This window comes from Cupressus sempervirens, chromosome 6 (genome assembly GCF_028749045.1).
Source record: "Cupressus sempervirens isolate cs-2001-9-10 chromosome 6, ASM2874904v1, whole genome shotgun sequence".
In the NCBI taxonomy this organism is placed as follows: domain Eukaryota; kingdom Viridiplantae; phylum Streptophyta; class Pinopsida; order Cupressales; family Cupressaceae; genus Cupressus; species Cupressus sempervirens.
Genome location: NC_143123.1, coordinates 391699362 through 391709950, shown reverse-complemented (window position 1 = coordinate 391709950; position 10589 = coordinate 391699362). Strand labels below are relative to the sequence as shown.

The 10589-nt window shown below is 32.8% G+C and overlaps 1 non-coding gene across 1 annotated transcript; it reads right to left on the bottom strand.

Moving 5' to 3' along the window:
• Positions 1-9950: 9950 nt before the first annotated feature.
• Positions 9951-10024, bottom strand: TRNAE-UUC (transfer RNA glutamic acid (anticodon UUC)). The gene has a single exon. It is a non-coding gene; the product is annotated as a tRNA-Glu (tRNA).
• Between the last annotated feature and the right edge of the window lie 565 nt (positions 10025-10589).

Below are 10589 nucleotides of genomic sequence, written 5' to 3'. Positions count from 1 at the left end.
CATAAGGATCCACATAATGTGCACATATGAGCGTGACAAGAAGGCTCCTCCTCAACTAATGGATTGGTGCAATGAATGAGGGTCTGTGTCAAAGCATTGATAGTCCCTAGAGTATTGGTCTCTACATGTTCCTTCACAACTAAAGGAATAATCACATGCTCACTCTATGCCTTGACAACAGTTTCCCTAACTACATTAGGGTCATGATGTGCCCCCAACCTCCCAAATGATGACCCCCCACCTCTACCCTGAGATTCTAATATATGAAAATAATTGGAGATCTCCCCAAGGACAAATTCACAATACAATTTATTTAAGAGATACATTAGAACCTCGTGATTATTGCAAGGAGGGGCATCAAAGACCATCCACCATCTATCCCAAAAGTTATTTCTAATATCATCATGTATGCACCAATGGATGGGTAGCCTTTTAGTTGTATGTTTAACAATGTCTTGTTCTCCATGCTTTTTAAACAATGCACAAATGCTAACTTTTTCTATGTCCTTTTTTCTTAAATATTTATAGGATAATTTTTTTACATAATATCTTCTTTGTTCTTCTCACTTAACAAGCCAAATATCCAACTAACCACTAACAGAAGCTACATGGATCATAATGGATTCAAGGGAGGATGCCAATTGTGCTCTCATAGGATTGATTTTTTCACAAGCTTTCAACCTACTAATAATTGCTTCTAATTCATTTTTCCCTCTTTCTATTTCATTCATTATGCTGTCTTAGGTGCTAGGAGAAGGTCTTTCAATTAGTGGAGGTTGCAAAATTTCTTGCTATTCTTGTAGAGGGTTTTGGTTTTCATCTTGTGGAGGGTTTTGATTTGGATCTTGTGGAGGGTTTTCATTTGATTTTGTTGATTAAGCTGGGGATTTGGTAGTTGATTATTCACATTTCCTGATAAGAAACCAATTGCATTCTAAATAAATAAACAAATTTAAATAAAAATTAAAAAAACCTACAAAACAATGTAAAAATCTACAAAACAATGCAAAAACGTATAAAACAATGTGAAGACAAGAGTAGAAAACACACTACGTGATACTGATATTGATATTTGGCAATGAGGTGGCATGGCAAGTGAGAAAATTCTTCAAGTTTTACAAACTGTGCACTTGTTTTTGAGGAGAATGAAGGCAACAACAAAAAGAAATGAAATGGGCCATGAGTTTGCAACCCATATATAAAAACTTGTAATTTTAAAAAGTGTGCATGTGCTTAGGCTTGGGTTCCACAAGCCTTAGGCTTGTGGAGCCCAAGCCTAAGCATGTGCACGCTTTAAGAATTTTAAGAATTTATTCTTTGTATCATGTTTTTGGCACCACAACTTGGTGCATCAACCCAAGTGCTTAATCAAAGATGTCAATGATAATCATAGAGTTATAGAAATTGGTAAAATGGAGAATGAAAAATATAAGGTTCAAGAATTTACTTCTAAATGTGGAGATAAACATATGTGTTATATTGTCCAATATGATGATATGAGGTAGTTATGGCATGAATGTTTCGGGCATTTCAATTTTCAAAGCCTTAAGCTTATGGAGAGATTACAAATGGTGCATAGGCTTCAAAAGGTATCATCAAGCCCAAAGGTATGTGAGTCATGTGCAATGAGATGTGGAAATTTTCCCACAAGGTAAATCATGGAGAGAAAAAGCTCCTCTACATTTAGTTCATAGTGATGTAATGGGTCCTTATATAAAACCTCCAATTGGAGGATCAAATTATGCTCTCACCAAGTTATAGACGATTACTGTAGAAGAATTTGGGTCTATTTTCTTAAAAGAAAGATGAAGTGTTTCAAAAGTTTAAGGAGTTTAAAGCTTTGACAGAAATACAAAGTGGAAAATGTTTAAAGATAATAGGAACTGATAGAGGGACTGAGTACACGAATAAAACTTTTTAGATTTTTGTAAAGAACATGGCATTTAGAAATAATCAACTTGGTGGAACCCTCAACTTTAAGCCAAATTTGAGGTCAAAAGGTGATTTTCTCTACTTCAAAATGACATATAAGAAAGGTATGTGAAATAATGAAAATCAAAATTTATTGGGCATAGTATAGTAGGTGGTACGAAATGGCAAAGTGCAAGTAAGACATGGTCTGAAAATGTGTTTTATGTTATTTTAGAAGGGGTTTCTTATGATCCATGCAACGTCGCAATTTCAAAGGAGAGGTGACTTGTGAAATAGTGAATTCTTGGAACTTTGCAAGGGGTTTTGCTAGGAGCTTGCAAATTGACAAATTTTGAGACTTTGGAGGGTATGATGAAGGTGTTGTGCAAAATGTCAATTTTTCACCTGATCACATGAGATGTTTTTGATGTGCCTCAAAATGGCACAAAGGTTTTCATTTTATTAATGATCATCGTAGTTTCAAAGGAGGTAGCCATGTAAGTATGTGAAAGGTGAAATGATCTTTGTGAGTATATCTTGGAAAGTACAAAGAAAATTTTGCAAATTTTAATTGGAAAAGACATAAGTGTTGTATAACCATGAGCCAAACATATATGGAATGTTGTCAACAAATTTTTTCAGTTAATGGGTCATTAAATGCCTCTATTTTATTGAGGCCTCATCATTGATGATTTTTCAAGAAAGTTTCCAAAATTACATTCCCTAGTAAATTCTTCAAGTTGTAGAGTTTTGGATTACAGGTGCAAAATGAGGTTGCCAATATAGGAGCATTCAATAGGCCAAGAACCAAAGCCAGTTGCCCAGCTAGGTCTTTCTCTTGAGGAAGAGGATCAATTTGATATTATCAACAACATGTACATGGCTACATGAGATATGAGAAAGAACTATGCTAGTTATGTGAGAAATTTCCACGAGCTTGAATTGGAAGAAGATAAAGCTAAGATTGCTCAAATATTAGCTAAGCAGGGAGAAAAGTCGAGTAATCATGCTTACCTGAACGACATGCTAGATATGTCTCATGACCTTCTTCCGTGATGGATTTTTTTTTTTTTTTAAATCTATTTTTGTTAATATGTAAATAATATGTTTGGTTGCAATTAGTTTAGTTAAGAAATTTTTTGAACAGTCTAAAGCTTTTGTTGCACCTCTTGATTTGTTATAGGAAGAGGTATCAAGACCTTAGATAATAGAAAATAATCGATTGAAGAATATTAAAAAAAATGTATGAATCAGTGCATAGCATAGAAGCATATACCTGTGTAGATTTTGAGCGGGTATTATAACCAATCACGACTTAGATGTACTCCTTTTTGAAGTTAATAAATATAATCTGTTTTACTTTCCAAAAATTTGTGCAAAATAATCTTCACTTGTACTTAACAAACTATCCTCTTGGATTCATATTACTATTGATAGATTGACATTTAATACAATCAAGAGGAGAGATTTTTCCCATGAAGGATGTGTTGATTGAGAGAAATTAATTTCAGGTCCAACAAGCAAAGACATAAAGGAGCACATATTTTTTCAAAATAGATGTTTGAGGGTGATACATAATATCCAATATTTTCCAAATCTATATAAACTAGATGGTTGGAAAAATAGGTCATCTTTGACTTTTTAACAATATTAGTCTAGAAATTAGGACTTAGTGCCCATTTGGCTACTGCAATTTGTAATTCTAGCATTGGTGTCATATCTAGAATTTGTCATAATTTGGAATTGTTATTCTAGAATTGGGTTTTGGGAATATGATTGGACCATTGGATTCACCTATAATTTGATGGAGAATATTTTTTTCTTGGGTTTGGTTGTACCAGTGTCTTCTAATTCGAATCAAGTTGAATACAAATTTCTCATGTTTCTTGGAACTACCAATCAAGGATCTCAAGCTAATTTTTCTTGACGAATGCCTATGAGTTCCAACAATACATCACGAATACCATCCACATGATTACAACTAGCTCATGCCCACCAATAGTCTGCACAAATCCACACAAGACTTCTCAATTAAAAACTCTTTTGGATCTATGACATCAACAACTCATTTGGATATGCCACACTGATTTAGTTCAAAGCTTATCACAACCCTTATACTATTGCCAACATCTGATCTACCACATTGTCCACATCGAATCCTAGTCAACAACAAGCACAAAACATTAAATGCAACACTGGCCTTGACTTCTATAGTGCGCAAACCTCTAAAGCTCAGTCAACTTCCATACACCTGGCCCACACAGGACCAACATATGAGTATCTCAATCCTTAATGCATCACTTATATAGGTAGATTAGATGCAATTAATCCTTTCAACAAACCCAAAAAAATTATCAAATATGAAAAAGGGAAATGGGAATTGGAATGACCAATTCTAATTCCATCTCTTAGGTGGAATACCAAATTCTCATTTTAGGCCTAAAATGGGGATACGAAATCCAATTCCCATATCTAGTTTGGTGCATCCAAATTGCTTATTAATTTTTTCACGAATTAGTCACTTCCAATTATGGGTCAATTCTGACAAACAAATGGCATTATGTGATGTTTAAGTCCTTTGTATGTAAGGTACCACACACACCAACATCAAATTCTAATGTTATATTTTTTATGAAATTATATGCTTCATCAAATTGCCTTACATGACCAAGAAGCTCAATTTTGGCATGCACAATATTAGCCATTAGTAATCTTGGTTCATACAAGAAAAGTATTGTTATCCTTGATCTACTAGGTTTGCATGCCTACTCACACACAAAGCACAAAAAAATGTAACATAATTAAATTTCATTCCTGCATGTTTCATTTTAAGAAAAATTGTGACTTGGCCATCTTTTCCATGTCCATGCACTCCCTAGTCAATAATCATTTCATTCCAGGAAGCCACATCTCTCATGTTCATTTTGTTAAATGATAGTCATGTAGCATCTAGACTCTTGCAAGCTCTTGCATGTGTACATTTCATTTTAAAAGAATTCAACTATTTGTTTATTAATTTTCTTACCTTCTTTTGTAGTTGAAAGATCATCACATATCTTAAGAATGAAGGGACACACAAAACTATTTGGCTAAAAAACCAGTATGAATAATCTGTGTGCATATACATATTAGAGTGGTCCACTTAAAAATCACACTCTAAGGAGTGTCTATTAGTGTTTGATAGGTCAAAAGTGTTTTTATCTAGATCCTAATTAGACTTAGAGGTTAAATTTTCCCTACTTATTCAATGTGGTTTCCCCCCAAATTTGTCTATGGGTGTTTGGGCATAGCGCCCCCAAGATGAGGTCAAGGGGCACTACCCCTTGTGGGGTCCTCCAAGGGCCTCCAAAAGCTCAAATAAGTTTATTATTGGAAAAGGTTTCATGAGCTATTTTTCTATTGATTGACACATTATATCCCTAGTTTTTGTAAGCAACTAAAAGCTTGTATAAAATGTCTTAAGGCTAGAGATATAATGATTTAGTATTTTCTTGCAATAGTATTGAGTTGTAAGGGATTGTAGATTGTAATTAGGTTGAAATCACTAAATAATAAGAATAATATTGAGCTCATTGTTGGTGGATGTAGCCCAGGGATTGGGTGAACCACATTAAATCTTTGTGTCTTGTGTTCTCTTCTATGTGCTTTATTATTGAACTTGTTATTGGTTATGTTTGTATATAATTATTATTTATATCTCATTGATCCTAACAAGAAGTGTTAAATAATTTCAAAATTGACTATTTTTTTCTAAACTATGTAATTTATTCCTTAGTGTGTGATGTTTAAGGACTTCTAAATTAGAGTGTAAGATAGAAATGTCAATGCTCTTTCTTGAAGAAAACCTAACACTTACACATTTGACTAATTTAATCTTAGTAATTTGATCTATGGTCTAATCCAGAAAAGAAGATGAAGGATCTAGTATTAAATTCTTCTTAGTATGTCGGTGTATGGTCTAATCTATCCTAACATCAATTTGTGGTAATTGAAACCAATACATGATGATTATCTTGTTTATTGTCTTTAAATCTGTAGTATTCAAGTTGGTTTGTATCTTGTATTGGTGATCGAGTAGCAACATTAGGGAAACCTTAGAAGACATAGAGTGGTGTTATAGGTTATCTTCTATTTATGTTTCAATAAATATATATGTGATATATATTTATTGTTACAAATATTGACGTACAAATGTAAACATAATGATCAAATAAAGATGTAATAATTCTTAAAAGAAATATATGTTATTTGGATAGTTTAGTTGTCATCCTCATGGTGTCTTTTGATGAGCTCTAATTGTTCAAATCATTCTTGCATTTTTTAAAGTTTGACCCTCTAATATTTGAATAGAGGACAATAAAGTGTTAAACTTAGCATTTAGTCACCTTTGTAATTTACTAGTGAATGTATTGCATGCATATAAGCGAGCTAAATAGAGTTTTTAATTTTTTAATCCATCTCTCTCTTCTAGATCTATTTCTAGAGTTCATGCAATTAGCTATTAATCTTCAGAAATTATATGCATATTCTGCATAACTTTTGCACTTGTCATTATAAATTCATTGTAAATTACACATTTTGTGCAAAGGTTTTTATTGGTTTTATTTTTAAGTAGTTTTGATATTCCTTTATTTTTTATCTATGAATTTTATATTCTCATTTACAACAAGATCTTTAGTTTATTTTGCAAGTTTAGCTCTAAAATTTTACATGGTACCAGAGTAAGAGCAAGGGAAAAGGCATTAATTTTTCTATTTGCAAAACCTAAATATTACAACAATAGAATTTTTAGCCTTTTTCCATTCTTATATCATATAACTATTTTGAATGTAAGACAAAGATTGTTCTTCAATTAAGAAGCAGAGACCTACATTAGATAGTAATGACAATAAAGATTAAAACAAATTCTACATGATAGGAAGATCAATATTATGATAATTTTTCATGGTCCTTCCCTTCGTCTTCTCCTTAGTGACACATAATTTCATTGGATCTATCATGTCACTCATTGATTTCCATATTTGATTAGTTCTTTAGACAATTGACACCTATATTTTCATCTAATAATTTTATACTTTTATGATTGAGTAGCGTTGTTGGAATCACTTGTATAGATTCATGTGTCATTTGTGTCTTTGACTAACACATTTTTCTCTTTTCTTTCTCATATGTTCATTGTTTGAGTAGTGTTAATGGGAGTACTCATACCAAATATTGTCTTCTATGTCTTTGATCTTGGCATATGTTTTTTCTTTATTTTTCATCTCCTCATTGTTTGAGTAGTGTCACTAGGGACACTCATGCATATTGATCCTGATCACCATCTTGGTTTCAAGGGAAGTTCTTCATTTAACTTATGAAAATTATCATTTGATATTTGCCCACACTTTTCTTTTATCTCAGAGGATTTTTTTAGCATGTCATACAATTGTATTTCTCATTATTTTGAGGGAGGGTTTTTTTCACACCAAGTTTTCCCTCTTTCCTCTTTCCTTTCATTCAACTTATGTATCCTTAGTTAGACTTAAGGGGGAGTGTTAGCATTAATTCCAATGGGTAGTTTGAGTTAAACATTCAAGCATCTACCTTCATTTGATATGTGATTTATGAAGGAGAGTCTTTGTTTGATTTCAGTTTGATCTATGTTGATAAGTAGGAGATGATTTCCACAGCTAGTCAAATTGTGATGTGAATATCAAGATTTAATTGTGTGATTTTTGAGTCAAACTCGATGACCCATGTTTCATGAGTAGTGATTCAACATGAATCCATCTCTCATGAGAATAAATGGAACACTTAACACTCATTGGATCTAGGTGATGCTCATAGGGGTGAAGCACCGGGACTTCCCGGGAGGTCACCCATCCCAATACTACTCCAGCCTGAGCGCGCTTAACTGCGGAGTTTCCTTCACAGTTAAACCCAAAGCTTGCAACCCCATTTGCATCACCTAGATCCAATGAGTGTTAAGTGTTCCATTTATTCTCATGAGAGATGGATTCATGTTGAATCACTACTCATGAAACATGGGTCATCGAGTTTGACTCAAAAATCACACAGTTAAATCCTGATATTCACATCACAATTTGATCTATGTTACTGAAGGACAATCATAGTCATGTGTTAGCTGTAAACTGGTGTTAATTTTACATACACTTTCTTATTCAACCATCTTCACCATAATTTTCTTTGATAGTAATGATTTCATTGTATAAATCATGCATTATATGTAGATTGTAAATTTTTATGGAACAAGAGATTTAATTTATCTTCTTTATGCCCTATTTCCTCTTTATGTTTTTATTTCCATAAACTTTTTTTTTAATGTCTTACTACATCTATGTGCATCTTTATAGTTATAAATTTTATACATCATGAGTGAGATTCCCTTTATCTCACTTTTCTATAGGCATATATCAAGTTTATTAAGCAAGTTTAAAGAGTGCATATAAGTAGTTTGGATTTGACCAATGATGGAAAATTTGTACTCATGAAAGAAATATCACAAATTCAAGTCCTACGCGATAGTTTGAGTAAGTCTTTTTATTAGCATATTTTAGTGTCACCATAGGGTAGTCGCATGCATTATAAAGCATGTGGATATCATAGTGCTCTATAATAAAAATATATTATCATATTCATTCAATTTAGTAAATTCAAACAAATCAAAGTTTCAAACTTATTATTTAAATCAAAATGATGGGTTCATAGTCCACATTTACTATAGCTCATACATTTATTGGCCCAAAAAAATATCATCTTATACTATAGAATAATCTTGAAAATGAGTTGTTTAAATCAAATGATATGATTGTAGTCAACACATACTATAAGACATACATATAATTAAAAATAAATAGCCCAAAATTTAAAAATATTCTAATTTTATTTCCAATCATACGAGTTTCTTTAGTAGGAACCGCCTATTAATGTGACATTTCCTTGTTATAAAAAAAATTAAAAAATTAAGAAAAAAATATTAAAAATAAATTATATTTTAAAACTAATAATTGTATATTTGGAAAAAGATTCATGAATTTTTTTATAGTATACCATCAATCTTACAGACTCATTTTTAAACCAAATTATTCATTATCCATTCATTTATACAATTTTGGAATTTCTTGATTGTGGATCACCAAACTTAATAGATACTACCCAAAATTGAACCATACATTATCAATACTATAGTTTATCAATGCCGTTTTCTCCAACTCCTAAAAATCAAAACTACATTGTACAATTGAAATAACTATGCAACCCCATATTCACAGCGAAATTGAGCCCTTTTGTAGCTCTTGTGAGAAGGGCACTGGCTAATCTCTAGACAAAATGCACTAAAGACAAAAAAAATGTCAAATATAATTCTTTTTCAGATTCACAAACGCACAATAAATTTTTCTTAAAAATTTTGTTGTTTTCATTCACAAAATACACAGCTCATGAAGATCACATGCTAAATTTTTTTTAAAATTCTTGTGTTTTAGTTTTTTAAATTTAGTCAATAGCACAATTCGTAAGGAAGAAGCTATATATGAACTAAACCTTGATGATTCAAATCATTAGTAACAAGCATCTACTCCCTCTCCTCCCTCCCCTCCACGCACGTGGGATCTCTCTTCTGTCCAAATCCCACCCCTCTTTCAATTCTCTTACTCCCCCGCTACAATTAACAGCCCTCCTTTCATCCCATGGAAATGAAAAACACGCATACAATACTAGATAATACTGGAATAAATAATAGCTTTTATCAATGCGGAAATTTAATGTCTGCAACAACACGGAATTGGTAGAGCGCTCGCTTAGCACGCGAGAGGTACGGGGATCGATGCCCTGCATCTCCATGGGCTTCTATGTTTGGTGGGGATGTTAAAAGCACTCGGAATCGAACACGCTGACGCAACCTTCATTTCTTAGATCAATACATTTAATATATGACTTCGATACACTGATAGTGTACAGACAGACGTAAGAAAACGTAAACTGTGCTAAAGCAGCAGCAAATATTTATTAAGAAACCCTACTCCTGCAGGAAAACGTTCCGTTGCCGGGATTTGAACCCGGGTCGTCTGGGTGAAAGCCAGATATCCTAACCGGACTAGACGACAACGGAGATGAAGAGTTTTGGCTGCTTAACCAAAATGTTAATATAAAGCTTCACACTAGATTTCCGATGGTAATATCACAATCTAATAGTCCTACCAATCTCCACAGCAACTTTAGCTTCCTTTTCTAATGGTTGGTCTTCCAATTTCAATTCTTTGTAAGGAAATGGAAGTTAAAACACCACGAATGCAATGTCTACGTTTCAAGCATAATTCTAAGGACCTGTTTGGTTGCAGGAATACAAATATGAGAAGATGATTTGTTATTCTAGAATAGAAAATAACGATACATATTCCTACTCTCTATTTGGTTCAGCCAGAATTTGATGGGAATTCACAGAACCGAAAATTCATGTTTTCTAAAATAAATAAAACTGGAATAGGAATACGTATTTCAATTCTACCTATTTGGGTGGAATTGTAAATGATCGTTTTTGAGCCAAAATTGGAATGTGTATTCCTATTATATTCTTATTCGCAATTCCGATTTGGTCCACCCAAACGGAGAATTCCAAATTTTAAGAATTTACATATGTCTATTCCACTCGTATTCCTGCTGCCAAACGGGTCCAA